Here is a 16,626-nt window from a genome sequence, read left to right as displayed (position 1 = left end):
GCGCAGACCGGGCTTCGCCCGGCCGCGCCCTCCGGCGGCGGCGAGGGGGAGTAGGGAGGGAGGGGGGGGCGAGCGGAGGAGATCGGGGTGCCCTCCCCGGCCGCCTCGCGGGTGGCGGCGCGGGAGGGATAGGGTTCGCTCCTCCCTTATGTTTTCACAAGCAATTAACAGGATGAAAGATTTTACAAATGAATAAGCTGAAGTTGGACCTTGCTACACCTAATTTGTGGATAACGAGTCCAAGAACAGATGAATCGAACAGAGATTCAGACGTGGTACAATGACATTACTTATTCAACCTGGCATCAAAACTCAAAAGTATGATCAGCAATAACGTGCATCATCTTGCAGGTCAAGTAGTAATCAGCTAGTAAACCAGGGATCTGCTATCCTTAAAAGAGAAAGTAGAACTGCAATTCACTAATCAACACAAAATCACTATGATATCATATCACCATCACTAGCGATTCATGAACCAACAACAAAAGCACTACCACCAACATGAAAGCGTTACCAGGCTACCTCCATCAGACAGGGACTTCGGCAACATGGCATATCGATCAATTGGCGTTCATTTTTTCCAAAGGGCTGCATAGGACCGGACTCCACTATCCTCGTGATAACGAAATAAACCGCGACCATAAAAGCAGCATCCAGAGGTGCAAAAGGAAACTAAAAAAACAGCTAAAACTACAGCTAGGGGAGTTCCAGTCCGCGTGCATGACTAGCCTGCTATACGAGAACAAAGAAAATACACAGGTAGCAGAACAGTTTCAACTTTCTACAATGTAACCGAGGCCTTATGATCGATAGGATCGCTCGTTTCCCCCAGAGCGCAAAAACAGCAGTTATGCTTGGTTCAGACACCAGAGGCTTTTCCTTGGGCGATCAGGCACCATCTGGGGTAACATCATCTCATAGCTTCAGTATTAATTAGCGAGGCGAAGCAAACATCGAGACAGGATCACGCGCTCCATCCACATGATGAGCAAGGGCCTCTCTCTGCAGCGGCGCTGAACCGCCTTCGAGTGCTTCCTGGTGCACATCATTCTGGACACCTGCCGAGTAATTGTAATCATTCGCAGGGATGATATAGACCTCCATAGTTCTCTTCTGATTGCTCAGCAGCTCAAAGAGGCAGATATCACCCATCTTCAGATTGTTTTCTTCTACAAACTGTTTCCATCCACTTCCAAGCTTTCTATCGCAACGGTGGTCAAGGAACCGCACCCCCCACTTCTTGCCAAGCAGCTGAAGATCCATGTGTGGCTCCTCTCCAAGATATTTATTAGCATAGTGGCTGGAGAAAGTCTGTTCACAAATTTGAACAAAAGATTTAGTAGATACTGGCATCAAGAGAACTCTATGTAAGATAACACGTTGACTGCTTCCTAAATTCGTGCGATAGTAAGAAGCAAACTGCATGTAAATTCAGAGATGACTGGTTACAAATCAACATTATCGAGAAGTGCTTTCATTAGTATTCCATAAGCAGCAGTTTACACTTTACACAGGCACCTACATGATCGGTGCAGAACACACATTAAAAAAAACTCACCAGAAAAAATCCTGAATCAACGTTGGTCTTGCTCATCACAGCAACAAAGATGGGGATCTCTGAGTGTATAGATTGGACCTTCTGCTTCACCACTTCCTTCTGAGCTGAAGTTAGTTTGGTCTTGTGCACGGTGATGTAACCATCCTTCAACTGCTCCTTCTGAGCTGAAGTTAATTTTGCCACCTTCTTGACAATGGCATCACGTCCTCCATGGCCATCTTCAGAGGAGAAAGAATCTCCTTCAAAAAGAAATGAAGATAGATTGGCCTTCTTCTTCCTGAGAATGTAATTGTAACCAGGCACATCACGTGTTCCATGGTTATCTTCAGAGGAGAAAGACTCTCCTGCGCCAAGAAAAGAGAACTACTAAATATAGCCATAAACATATGAGAATGGTTTGCAAGGGAAGATATATCTATAATCGTAAACTGAGACCAGATGGCTCGGCGGAGGAAATATTTATTGCAGTGATTTTGCCTTCACATGGCTCGTACACTTCCATTTGGATGCGTCGCTGCCTTTTCGTTGGTGGTGACTCTGGCAGTACCATTTGTATGGGTTGAGGATGTAAATGAGAACTTTTCACAGTTGTGCGCCTTTCTTGCACAAGAGGCGGAAAAAGATCCACAACTGAAAGTGCCTTCTCATAGCCAAGTGTATCAAAGATTATGGCACTAAACTGGGAGTTTCCATTGTATCTGAATACTATGGTGTCACCCATCTCTAGACCAAAGGTTTTAACGAATATGCCCCATCCCACTGTAAGGACAAGCTTTTCTTGGTTCTTGGCAACTGCAATAATGTAACTGCAACGATTTTTTGTTTCAAGTATCATCTCTCTTGGGAACTCGCCCTTGAAACGCCGAATAAATTCTTCCGGGATGATCTGGAGAAAACAACCAGTATTTTTGTTTGAATGAACCGAAATCAGGATTAAAAAAATATAGTCTCTATAATCAAATCGAATTTGTATGTTCAATATATTATATACCTGACAGCATGGTATAATTTGAACTATGAGAAAATTTTGTGCAAATAAATATAACTGAATGTGCTACCATTCTGGATTCAATCCAGGCATCAAATTAACAGGAGCCATGAGCAAAAGTTGCAAAGACTACATATAGTTGTGTATATGTCTCTAAAGCATTATATATCTCCACTCAACATAATCTAAATTAGAAAGTAGAAAATCGTTGGTCTAAAGAAAAACACCGAAGTAACTGATAAAAAGGAGTGTTACTGTATTTGGATATAAATTTACCATCTCATGTTGAAAATTGCCCATCATAACCATTAAGAAATATTTCTTTTCATCATCCAAGTTTGTGTAGTGATAATCAGTCCAGCTTTTGTATCTTTCAGAGGGCACATCTATATTTTTAGAAGATCTGCAGTGCAAAATCCATTCTAAGTGAAATTTGGTACCAGGAAATGAAGGCCTGAATAGTGAAGACTGGTATTTCACCCGATTTCATGTGCCTTGTTGGGATTTTCTTGGACCTGCGGCAAAAAAGGATCCACGACAACCGACAATGCTTTTTCACGGCCAAGCTTATCAAAGATTATGACATCAAACTGGCAGTTCCCATTGTATTTTAATATTAAGGAATCACCCATCTGTAGATCATACTGTCCAACAAACTGCCTCCAACCCACTGTAAAGACAAGCTTTTCTTGGTTCTTGGCAACCACAATAGCGTGACTGTAACCTTTTCGGCTTACTAGCTTGATCTCTCCTGGGATCTCACATTTAAAACGCCACACAAGTTCTTCTGGGAATATCTGCAGAAAGATATAATAAAAAAGATTGGATGGATGGACAGTTTATGCACAAGATCCAAAAGGCACTAGTTACAATCAAGGTGTATCTTTGTCTTATGATACCTGGCTAGTATCTTACAAAAAAACAAGGAAAATGAGTGTAGATCTTACCTGTAATTGCTGAAATAAAAACTATGCGGAATCTGACTGCAGCGCAGAATTTAAAGTAGAATAAAGTGGAAACATCAATGGTCTTACAAAAATACTACCTCCGTCTAGGTGAATAAGTCATTCGCGTAGTTCTAGGTCACCGATTTGAGCAATTAAATATGTGTTATATGTCATGAAAAGTATATCACTAGATTTCTACACGAATGTAGTTTCTAAATATATATATTTTGTCACATATAACACATATTTAGATAGTTAAATTGTCAACCTAGAACTACGCGAATGACTTATTCACCGAGACGGAGGTAGTACCACAGATAGATAATAGGGTTACCATTGCATCTCGGAAATCACCCAACATAAGCACCAAGAAATGCTTCTCCTCATCATCCAAAAGTTTGTAGCGATACTCATCCCATAGGTTCAATCTTTCACAAGACGTGCACATGTTTTTAGCAGCCCTCCCCCTGCAATGCAAAATTTATTAGCAATGATATATGGTATGAGGACTTGAAGTCATGAACAATAAGCAGACATGTACTCTTTTTTGTTGTTGAACTTGACACAATGCCATGTACTACTCCTCAATGTGAATTTGGAACATTGATATTTTCTTTATTTTTTGCGAAGGCTAGAAGTTGTGTATTCTTTCCTCTCAAAAGAAGCTGTAAATTGACCAAGTCCAAGCACCTCTTGACGAAGAAAGTCTACAAACCGGCCGAAGGGGAATTATTCGCCCTCTCCTGATGGCGCGCCGTGAGCCTAGCTCCATACCGCACCTGCTCCACATCACCGGAGTAAGGGATTCATTGTAACTTCGGCCGGATCAATCACCGGACATTGCAAGGGGACACCAGCAAACAGCAATCCGAGGCACGAGCTGTTTACCCGGAGAAGAATGCGAAGGCCGGATAAGGAGACCCATCACCGCCGAAGAATCTTATTTACAAGACCGCCAACGCCGCCTCAAGCCGACGCGGAAGTATTGTGGGTAACTAGATCTGCCATGGATCTGTGGGGCGGCTAGGTTTTTTTTTCTTTTTTTGCAGGGAAAAGTATTTTCTTTAGTTAGAAGAAAGGAACTTTGATTCAAACCATAACAAATCGATCAGAACAGGATTTGGGATGGATTGAACAAGAAGAACAAAAATCTCCATGAGACCCCTCACGCCGCCTCCTACCCCCGTCGTCCCCATGGCCCATGGGGCCTCCCCTCTGCCAACTGACGGCTCGACGTGGTAACCTGCAGAAACCCCCGATGCTCGTTACGCCGCCGGCACCGACCACCCCGCCGGCAGCCGATTCTCCGGCGTGTCGGAGAGCTCCCTCGACCCCAGACCAACACGGCGTGGCCACAGGAAAGACGCATGTCCCTCGTCTCCCACACACGCATAAATGTACTTGTGTTGACATTACTAATGGAGAAAGGGATATGTGAATGTGATGTTGGATCCAGTATCACGCCCAAGACCTAATTAAGGAAAGGATGGTGAAAATCGTCTGGGTTATTCAGCACGAGCAGAGGAACAGAGGAAACAGGGTTTTCAGAAAGAATCGCCCCCACTACCCATGGAGATCGAACTAAATTGAAAGAAGTCGTTAGGAGATTTATTCTGGGATTGGGACTACGATTACGGTGCTTAGATTTTACTATCTCGTACAGTAATTCTTACCTTGCTTATCTTGTCAGCTTTGTTCTCCTTCTCGCTGCCTTCCGCTTGGCCCTGCTACTCTGCCAGTGCTAGTAGGATGTGACCACGCGCTGAGCGGAGAGAGCTCGTGCAGCAGTACTAATCCAGCTCTCGAAGACTGAGTGTTTGTTTGTTACAGTAAAAAGAAACGGCCTTAGCATTTGTTGTTTCACTGTCTTCATGACACCCGAGGCCCCGTGAGCTGCTTTTTATTTGAGTTAATGCATTGTCTCTCAGCGCGGTCTTCTAGGATAATTAAGGAAGATACTTAAGCTGGAATATACAAGAGGAATAAAAAGAACCTGCGAATAAAAAGACGAAGATTTTGAAGGATAATAAGATTTCCATAGATAAAAATATTTTGGTATCGTTTGGAACAAAGGTTACAGGACTGTGTTTCGTTGGTAATTTAAGATGGGTCGGGTCTGTGCAGTAGCGTCGTTGATGAGCTGAACCTGCATATGCCTCCATTCCTTGTTCATTCCATTTTATTTTTCTGCTGGGGGACTGTCAATATTGGATGCTGGTAACTGTGGGCGTGGCATGGGGACGTGGTGGCGTGTCAATGCATGGTGGTGCACGTGGTGCTTGCATGCTGTCCTGTGTCCTGTATGTTGGCCATCTGGCAAGCTGCATGCTGCCCTGTGTCCTGGCGTGGCCATCTGGCAGCTGCATGCTGTTTGTCTCCAGTTGCTGGACGGTGGCGCTCTAGCGCTGGCTCCCTGCCACCAAGAAGAAAGCATTACTAGTCCACTGCCGTCACGGAATCCGGCAACATCAGCATTCAGCAGCATGGCATCAATTTGGCATGCATTGTTTTCCAAACGACCACGAAGGAGCGGGTTCCACTATCATCACCACGTAACGAAATAAACCGCGATCACAAAAGCAGCATCCAGAGGTGCAACAGGAAACCAAAAGGCAGCTAAAACTACAAACAGAGGAGTTCCAGGCCTTGGCCTGCGAAGATAACAAACAAAATACAGAGGTAGATCGAGCACCACAACAGTTTCAAGTTTCTACCATACAATGTAACCCAGGCCTTATGATCGACACATAGGATCGCTCGTTTAACCCCAGAGCGCAAAAACAGCACTATGCATGCTCGGTTTAGACACCACGCCATATTTTTCCTTGGGCGATCAGGCGCCATCAAGGGCAACAAACATCATCTTCCACAGCTTCAGTTTTAGTGATGCGAAGCAACCTTGTGTCAGGATCACGCGCTCCATCCGTATGATGAGTAGGAGCCCCTCCCCGGAACGCCGCTTCCCGGTCAGCACCATTTTGGAGACCTGCCCGGTAAGTGGCATCGTTTGCGGCGGGGATGATATGTACCTCCATGGTTCTCTCATCTCTCAACAGTTGAAAGAGGCACATATCACCCATCTTCAGCTTATTGTCTTCTACAAACTGTTTCCACCCATTTCCGAGCCTTTTATCGCAACTGTTTTCACGAAACCACACCGGCCACTCCTTGCCCATCACCTGAAGAGACAAGTGTCGCTTCTCTTTAAGATATGCCTTAGCATAGCGTTTTGGGAAAACCTGATTACAGTGAACAAAAGAGTTAGCATATAATGGCAATAAAATCTGTCAAATAACATGTTCAATCGCTTGCTAAATTTGTACTGTACGATATTAGGAAGCAATCTCCAATCTGTATTTAAATTCAGAGATAGTGACTGATTATGAATTTACATTATTAGATAGCGTTTTCATTAGTATTCCACAAGCAGTACTTTACTGTTTAAGCAGGCACCTACATGATCGAAAGAAAATGACTCACCAGAAAGAATTCTAAAACAATGTTGCACTTGCGCATCACGGCAACAAAGAATGGGATCTCTGGTTGTATGGATTGGACCTTTTGCTTCACCACTTCCTTCTGAGCTGAAGTTAGCCTACTCTTGTGGGTGGTAATATAACGATCCTTCAACTGCTCCTTCTGAAATGAAGATCGTACTTTCTTCCAGACGATGCAATCGGAACCAGTCACTTCACGTACTTCTTCAGAGGGGACATCATCTTCTGTGCAAAGAAAACGGAACAACTAAGTATTAGCTACAGAAATATGAGAATGATTTGCAAGGGAAGGTATATCTATAATCGTAAACTGAGACCTGATGACTCGCCGGAGGAAATACTTATCACAGCGTCGTTGTCTTGACATGACTTGTCCCTTTCGATTTGGAGGCGTGGTGACTCCATTGGCATGCCTTTCATTGTGCTAAATGACTGCGTTTGTATGGCACCCCTTTTCGTTGGTGGTGACTCTGGCAGTACCATTTGTATGGGCTGAGGATGAAAATTATAACTTTTCACAGTATCAGTAGCACTTGTGCACCTTTTTTTCACAGGAGGCGGAAAAGGATCCAGAAAAACTGATAATGCCTTCTCACAACCAAGTTCGTCAAACATTATGACATTAAACTGAGAGTTCCCATTGTATCTGAATACTATGGCGTCACCCATCTCTAGACCGAAGGTGTCGACGAATTTCCCCCATCCCACTGTAAGGACAAGCTTTTCGTTGTTCTTGGCAACTCCAATTTCATAAATGCAACGATTTTGTGTTTCAAGTATCATCTCTCTTGGGAATTCGCCCTTGAAACACTGAACAAATCCTTCTGGGATGATCTGGAGAGGAACAATTAAATATATTTTTTGAAAAATGGACCGTAAACAGGATTAAAAAAAGATACTCTCTATAATCAAAGAAAATTTGTCCGTTCAATAAATCCGACTATATAACATACCAAGGAAAATAGAGAAGACTACTATCATAGGAATTATGTGATGACAAAAGCATAGTATCTTTACTTTGAACTATGAGGAAACTTTTTGCAAACAAACATCTCTGAATGTGCTACCATACGCTGGATTCAATCCGTGCATCATTAATAAGAGACATGGTCAAAATTTGCAAAGACTACATATAATTTAATACAAATTACAAAGTAGAAATTTATTGGTCTTCAGGAAAACAACAAGATAACTGATAAAAGGGAGTGGTGCTGTATTTGAATATGAATTTACCATCTCATGTTGAAAATTGTCCATCATAAGCACCAAGAAAAATTTCTTCTCATCATCCAAGTTTGCGTAGTGATATTCAATCCGGCTTTTTTTTCTTTTCGGAAGCACTTCCATCTTTTGAGAATACGTGCAGCGCAAAAGCCATTTGAAGTGAAATTTGGTACCAGGAAATAAAGACATGAATAATAAAGTCTAGTATTTCACCCGATTTCATGTGCCTCGTTACGCCTGTCTTGGACCTGAGGCAAAAAAGGATCCAGAACAACTGAAAATGCTTTTTCAGGACCAAGCTTATCAAAGATCATTACACTAAACTGAGAGTTCCCTTTGTATCTGAATATTAAGGAATCATCCTCCTGTAGATCATAACTTTCAACAAATTGCCGCCAACCCACTGTAAGGACATGCTTTTCTTGGTTCTTGGCAACCACAATAGTGTGAGTGTAACCATTTCGAGTTTCTAGCTTGATCTCTCCTGGGATCTCTCCTTTGAAATGCGGCACAACATCTTTTGGGATTATCTGCAGACAGAAATCTTGATGCCAATATATTACCTTTATCAAAAAAATCTACAGAAAAAATAGAAATTTTTTTTCGGATAGACAGTTTATGCGCAGATCCAAATGACACACTTGACCAAACTCGACCAGTATTTTAGTAACGGCGTACCGTCTTTGCCTTTCTCACACTTCACCAGTATCTTAGAGCCTAATTGATTTGCAGCCAAAAATTGACAAGCCAACCATTGGCGCTTATTAAAAATTGGCGGTCGATTGGTTCGGCTCGAACCGTGGGCGCGCCAACACGCGGCCTAGCCAAATATTGGCGGCCTGTCTTTCCCCATTCGCCAACTCCTGCCCCCACCGCTCTCCCCTCACGGTTCGCCCCACCAGATCCAACCCTGTCCTCCTCCTTCGCCCTAATTCCTGCCCCTGCGCCGCCAGCGACCAGAAAAGCTCAAGGACCTCGTAAATCTCCTACTCCGGCGGGAAGTCCTCGGCCACCTGCCGAGCTGGGCCAGATCCACCGGAGCAGTCAAGGTTAGTTCGTGCCCAAATCTCACGGGACTTCTCTTCTTTCCCCGTGTACTGTACCCAATCACCGCTCTCTCATCTGACTCCACAAGCGGATGTACGTCCTTATTGTTTCTAGATGCGAGGGCGTACGTGCTTATTGTTTGCTAATATTTTCTCTGTCTTGTACTCGGAACGAGATTCAGGCACGAATCAGATTATTTCAGTACCTTACATCTGCATAAATTTGAAGCTAAATATGTTGCTTAAGGATCCAGGACTAATTGATGCTAGTATATCAGTAGAACATGTCCCCTCGTACTTTGCTTCTGCATGGTGGGAGGGCTGGCACCTAATACTCTTCTAATTGATTTGAGGGCCTAAAAGACAGAACAGTATCATATTGCTTTTGATTGACTATATGGTCTCCACCATTGTACACTTGTTTTATAATCATTGTTGTGCACTTTTAAATTGACCAGACTACTCAAACAGTTTATTGCATTGACATGCTTTGCTTTATGTTGCAGAAAATAAAATTTAACTACCTTACTCACTCCATCAAGTTTTATCATCTCCTGGGAGAACTGTTTAGTGACTCGTCTCATGCAGATGGCTCACTAGCTATTGATGTGAATGATGCAACTGAGAATGTGGAATCTGATGGTAGTAGTGAAACGAGCAACCACACATCCACTGCCGAACAAGGTCTTAGTGATTCCGACATGATTGCACCCAACAGTCCAGCAGAAGGCAATAGCTCAAATCTGAAGCGCAAGCATGTTAAAGCACCACATAAGAAGAAACCAAAGGTCAAGGCGCGTCGAGCCAGCGTGTTAGATGATGATGTGGCAGCGAGCATTGTGAGTCTTGCTGAAACTGTGAAATCTGCTGCACCTATTCAGCCAATAGCAGTTACAGACCCCAATGCCAATCTTCGGAAACACATTGAGTCTCTAACTATCCCAGCAAATGAGAAGATTCAGTTAGCAACCTATCTTGCTAAGCCAGAACAAGAAATTTTCCATGGTTTCCTGAACTGTGCAAGCGTCCAGACTTTTAATGCTTGGGTCCTTGATTATTTCGCCCACAAGTACGACGGCAACGATCGCGCAGCTGCTGATCCATCAATCTGAATGACATGTTTGGTGGCTTTCTTTTGGCAAGTGCTTTTGTAGTCTACCCATCTTTTCATGCACTTATGCTAAGTGGAATTCCTGTGCTCTAATGGTGTTTAGAGGGTCTTGCCTTTTGGAATGCATTGGTGTAGCACAAATCTGAATTAAGCTAGTTTGTAAGAAATTTCCTGATGCTTGATGACCTTGTGCATGCTACGTTGCAATATTGCAGTGGTATGATGGTGCTTCTAAATTAGTAAATTATGCCCATGATATCACATGGCGTGTAAATTATGTACTGGATTACATAGGTAACAAATTCCTTGTCGGGGCGAGTTATGCATATTTGGTAACAAACCAATTGATAGAAACTTGTTTTTTGCCAAATATTGGCAGAAAATTGGCAACCAACCAATTGGTAGCCAAACTTGCCAAATGTTGGCAACTTCCAGCTTTGCCAAAAATAGGCTTGCCAACAATTGGCATGCCAAAAATTGGCTGCAAACCAATTAGCCTCTTAATCTTAAGAAAAACAAGGGAAATGGCTCTGGATCTTACTTGCCGTCCAATTTTTGCAAACTAACTGAATTGATTATGTGATCTTACTTTAGATTTAGTCATCTTACTTGTGGTCCAATCTTTGTGATTCGCAGAAAAATAATGAATTGACTGTAATTCACAGAATCTAAGTATTTCTACAAATATCATTGGTCTTAAAAAAAACACAGATATATAATAGGGTTACCATCGCATCTTGGAAATCGCCCAATATAAGCACCAAGAAATACTGATTTTCATCATCCAAATTCTTGTAGTGTTGCTCATCCCGCAGCTTGCAGCTTTCAAAAGACGTGCCCATCCTTTTAGCAGTCCTTCTGCAGTGCAAAATTAATTAACAGTGATAGGTGGTAAAAGGACATGCTGTCATGAACAATAAGAAGACTTGTATTAAAATCCAAAAAAGAAGACTTGTGCTTGTACTCCCTAAATGTGGATTTACTTCACAGAGGGGGACGGGGCTTGCCTGCTCCCGTCCCGTGCTCCCATCGGTGCTCCCGAAACGTTAAAATCGCATCGAACGGCTGGGCCAATTTTCCTTCCCCGTCGTCTATTTTTTCTGAGGAAACAATTCGCGGATCTCCCGTATTCCGTCCCCTCCCCCCGTATGTATTCCCCTTCGTCCCCTTTCTTCCCCTTTCGCTCTCACTTCCGACAACCGACCGTGGTCCGCGGGGAGCGAAGGCATCGAGTGAATCCAGCGACCGCCCTCCGCTCCCGTCGCCGCACTTCCCCGCCCCTCCCCGCCGCTCACTTTGCCACCGCAGCCAAGCAGGCAGCTATTGCACAAGCTCAAGATTGAATCAGATCGGACCTAGGCCATGGCCTCGAGCAGATGTGGCGCCACCCCCGTCGCAGATGCCGGCCCTCTCCAATCTCAAGACCACCTTCCCCTCCTGGTTTTGCTCCTCCTGCTTGCTGACCTTGACCCCTCCCTGTTCGATCCAGTTTGTTTCTTCCTTCTTCTAATTTGTTGTCTGCTGATTGGATTTCTTCTCAGACCAAATTGAGGCGGCGCTGTGTGTCCATCACCGACGAGGTAACGGTCGCGGCGGCCGCCGACGCCTAGACCGTGGCGACCGTGGCGGCTGTCGCTGGCTGCGACTTGGCTTCCTGGCAGCGCCTTTGCGCGTGTTCCCTGCTAGTATAGCAGCAGTAGAAGCTAAGCAGCAGCAGAGGCGGACGCGGACGCCGTGCTACTGATCACTAAATTGAGGCGGTCAACTATTCTACAGCTGAAAGACGGCAGATCTCACAGGCCTTGAGCTGACCGTAGTTTTGTGAGACGTACTAATGAAACTGTTTGGTCTGTACTAATGCTAGCCTCACGTTTGAGTCTGGATATGTATCAACTGCAACTCATTCATTTGTATGATACTATTTGAGCAGGCGTATGCTAGTACTATAAGCATCTCTTTCATTAAGTATTGGTGAGAACTCTGCTCACGCCCGCCGAGGTCGCCATGCTCGGTGAGTGACCCTCTCTGATGGGATTGTCTAGCACAAAATGTTGATCATGTTCTCTACTGGTTGAATGAACTGAATTTTAATTAGCTGATGTTGGTGATATTTACAGACAGCATGAGGCCAGAAGACGTGGGTCAACAATGTCAACGCCGGCATTGTCAGTGATTAACTACAGTTCTGCTTGTGAGGTTAGATATAAAATCTATGCCGTTGGATGTTGGTCGTACTACAGTTTGTACCTGATGCAAAGTATTCTTACAACAACATAGTTCATATTGCTTGTTTAGCAGTAGACATACTAGAAATCACAATACTGTTATCGATTTCACAGAAGTTGGGTGTTATCGTTGTTTTGCGACATGTCTTTAGATGGAGTACACCGGTGAACGAGTTGACAATATTTACAGTGCATGAAAGGTAGAAAAAAATTGTTGCATTCCATCGACAGTCACATAAACAAGTAAGAATTGCAAGCATGGTCGTATACTCATAGGTTCTAATAGAATTGCAAGCAAATACATGAGATAAAAATCTGTAACATCGATTAAGCTGGCTTCTGTTGATGGAAGAATAGTAGATTATGTCCTGGCATCATCACAGGGGTAGAAGTACCACTCGTAGGAGTCTGTTGTTGGAGGAATGATAAGTTTTGTCCTGGCATCATCACAGGGGTAGAAGTACCACTCGTAGGAGTCTGTTGTTGGAGGAATGATAGGTTTTGTCCTGGCATCATCACAGGGGTAGAGGTACCACTCATAGGAGTCTATTGTTGCAAGAGTGATATATTCTGTCCTGGCATCATCATAGGGGTAGAGGTACCACTTGTAGGAGTCTGTTGTTGGGAGAATGATAGATTTTGTCCTGACATCATCGTAGGGGTAGAGGTACCAATGGATTGTCGCAGACTTGAGTTGTAATGTGCTAAATAGGGGTGTACAAGATTGGCCGGAGCTCCCATATGACCCTATGCAAGTAAATAGCAAAGCTTAGGTCGCAGAGGATTGAAAATGAAAAAAAGTTAAAAAGAAGACTTCTTTTACCATTTGGGTTTGGTTGTACTGTGGTAGATACACAGGCATTTGGTTTGCGGAAGGCATTTCAGGTCATAGTTGTAAAGAATTGGCTGTCTTCTTTTTCTTCTTCATTTTTGCTTTCTCCGAGCCACCAACGGATCTTGCTGATCCTGGTATAATACTTTCTCCCAAATGACCCTAAGAAGATTAATAGCAAAGCTTAGCGTCATTGTAGTTTGAAAATGAGAGAAAGTTATATGTGTAGACTTTTTATACCATTAACATTGGGTTATGTGTAGACATCTGATTTGTGAAAGGCATTTCAATATTTTCTCCCAAATGACCCTAAGAGATTAATAGCAAAGCTTAGAGTCATTGAATTTTGAAAATGAGAGAAAGTTAAATGGGTAGACTTCTTATACCATTAACATTGGGTTATACACAAACATTTGATTTGTGAAAGGCATTTCAGGTTGTAGTTGGAAAGAATCATCTATCTTCTTTTTCTTCTTTGTTTTTGCTTTCTCCAAGCCACCAATAGGCCTTGCTGATCCTCGTGCAGTCTTCTCCTTGACCTTCATACCTTTTGGCCTTTCAAGCCCCTCGTTATGTTTTGAAACTCTACTAGAGTCAATGTTCGTACCTGCAACCATAAAGTTAAATGTAAGTCTTAGTTTGAAAATACTGTATGCAACTAGTAGCATAATATATAACTTGTATGCATATACCTTGTGAAACTGAGGAGTTACCCAAATTCGGACTTGGATCTGGATCAGTTCTAATTTTCAACTGTTTTTCCACATATCGTGCTAGCTGCTCTGCGCATTTAGCAGCCATATCATAAGTTTCATCCGACTCTGCGGCGCGAGCAGCTATGTGGATAAACATTCTGCATAAGTCCTTATAGAAGCTACACATTCTTGCTTTTAGATCATCATGCAGATTGCGATTGCTTGTTATCTCGAGCACTTTGGCATCAATTGTCCATCTTCTCAATATATATTGTTCAGGGATACGCTTGATATTATTAATATTAAGTATCTTTAAGCAATGGGAGCAGAGGATTCCAGCAAATTCAAACTTCTTGCAACTGCAATTGACTTTTTCTTCGCTTGGATAAAATTTGACGACATGCTCACGCTGTGTGCCATGGAATTTTACTATATAAACCCTCTGCTCTTTGTCAGTACCATCACACAAAAATGTGTCATAGTTCAGGGTCCGAAGCACTTGCTCCTGAAACATCTTGAATATTGCTGGAGTATAGGTAGTTGCGCCTTGCCTTAAAACATAGCTACCTTCTGCCATCAGCTTGGGAGTAGTTTGTGACGCCTTGAAGTCACATTTCACCTCTACAAATCTTTTATCCGCAACTAGCCGCTCAAAATGCTCAAAAAAGGTAAGCATGTCATATTTAATACTGATGTACCGTTTTAGTTCGTTATTCATGCTTTCACTTCTTTGGGTAGTGCTCATGTGGGCCGAGAACGTATTTCTGCCATACACTAGAGCCCACTGCTCCCTTTTCTCAAACAACCTTTGCAGCCATGTATTGTCACATAGTCCATACTTGTCTATCATTCTATTCCACTCATATATAAAATCGTCTTCTTCCTCAATATCATATATACAATGCTGAAAATCAGCATTGAACTTCTTGTATTCTTCAACAACTCCTCCTAGGTGCTTGCAAGCATTTTGATTCATATACCACACACAAAGTCTATGATGAGATTGAGGTAGTACTATACTGATTGCCTTGGCCATTGCTGCATCTTCATCGGTCAGAATTGTCCTTGGATATTTCCCACACATAGCTGTTAGAAATGTTCTAAAAAGCCAACCAAAACTTTCAGCAGTTTCATCATACAGAAGTGTGGCACCAAAGACTACAGTTTTTTTGTGATTATTAACCCCAACAATCAAACCAAAGGGACGTCCATCATCTAGTTTCCTATATGTGGTGTCAAAGCATATAACATCACCAAATAATGCATAGTCTGAGATCATTTTGGAGTCAGCCCAAAAAATATTGGTTATCAGATCATCCTCATCAATTTGAATTGAATAGAAAAAATTGGCATCTTCTTTTACTTTCTTCTCCATGTATTCCAACACTCCCCCTGTGTCACCCTTTTTTGCTTGCAGTGTTCTCTTAGAGTACAAAAGATTTTTCATATCTTCGGGTGCAAACCCAAGATTTGGAAGTCCACATGCTTCTTTGGCCATAAGATCAATAGTTGCTTTGTTCGAAATGCCTACAGACTTTGCGACCTCGGCGTTTGCTATTTGTGCTTCCGTCACCTTCCTTTGGGATCTTAAGTATAAGGCCATGTCTCCAGTAGCAAGATTATGATTATGTGCAGCCTCAAATTCGTACACATAATATAATCCGTCTTTAAGACTTATCTTCATATGGGCTTTACATCCACATCGTGTTTCAGGCCTACTGTAACTGAAAGAATCTTCTCTCTTATCTTCTGCGCGGAATCCTGTCAATTAAAATAAGTATCTTAGTGATCCAAAAGTAATAACATAACCAAAACAAAATACAAGCAGGCCATACCTTCACGGGAGCATGTAAATGTTCGTTGTTGTATGACAGCAGAATTCTTTACTTTATGTTGACTCCCTCTTCGGATGCTAAAACCAATGGCTTTTGCATACTTGTTATAAAAGGAGTAAGCTTCCTCTTCAGATAAAAATTGCATGCCAAGCTTTGGTACCCTTTCATTACTGTAATCTGTTGCATTGCTAGGAGCAGTTTCATGCACATCCTATATGAATCACTATTCACATTAGTTCATATGCATATGTAGTGTAACTCTTTAATCCTCATAGTCATACTACGTGTCTTGTCTAGAAGGCCGCACTACTGGAATACTAAATGGAAACTAAACTATTCTACAGCAGTCGGAATCTAAATCAATTGGAAATGGACATAATGTTAATTTTTTCAGACTAATATAGATTAATGATAAGAAAAATTAGACATCTGATTTTATTACATGTAGAACGTTGTGAATGGATATCAGATTCTTGCATATGTACAGTCGAAATTACATGAATCACCTAACGAACTAAGTTGTGCAAAACTGCTATGCCCAGTATGTCTACATGGTTGTACAGTAGTTTTAATCAGATTTGAATAGATCTTATACAATCATGATTGGTTGATTTGTTTGTTAACAGGGAAAAGCAACCAGTTCAACAAGAAGGGCAGGAACAACGAAA

The 16,626-nt window shown here is 42.5% G+C and overlaps 1 long non-coding RNA gene and 1 pseudogene across 1 annotated transcript; one reads left to right on the top strand and one right to left on the bottom strand.

Moving 5' to 3' along the window:
• Positions 1–604: 604 nt before the first annotated feature.
• Positions 605–5,655, bottom strand: LOC119310324 (annotated as a pseudogene).
• A 3,304-nt stretch (positions 5,656–8,959) lies between these two features.
• Positions 8,960–10,648, top strand: LOC119306433. Its single transcript, XR_005148949.1, has 2 exons — positions 8,960–9,263; positions 9,767–10,648. It is a non-coding gene; the product is annotated as an uncharacterized LOC119306433 (long non-coding RNA).
• The last annotated feature ends 5,978 nt before the right edge of the window (positions 10,649–16,626 follow it).

The sequence above is a fragment of the Triticum dicoccoides genome, chromosome 5B (assembly GCF_002162155.2).
Source record: "Triticum dicoccoides isolate Atlit2015 ecotype Zavitan chromosome 5B, WEW_v2.0, whole genome shotgun sequence".
Taxonomy (NCBI): Eukaryota; Viridiplantae; Streptophyta; class Magnoliopsida; order Poales; family Poaceae; genus Triticum; species Triticum dicoccoides.
This window is presented reverse-complemented; position numbering and strand designations above follow the sequence as displayed.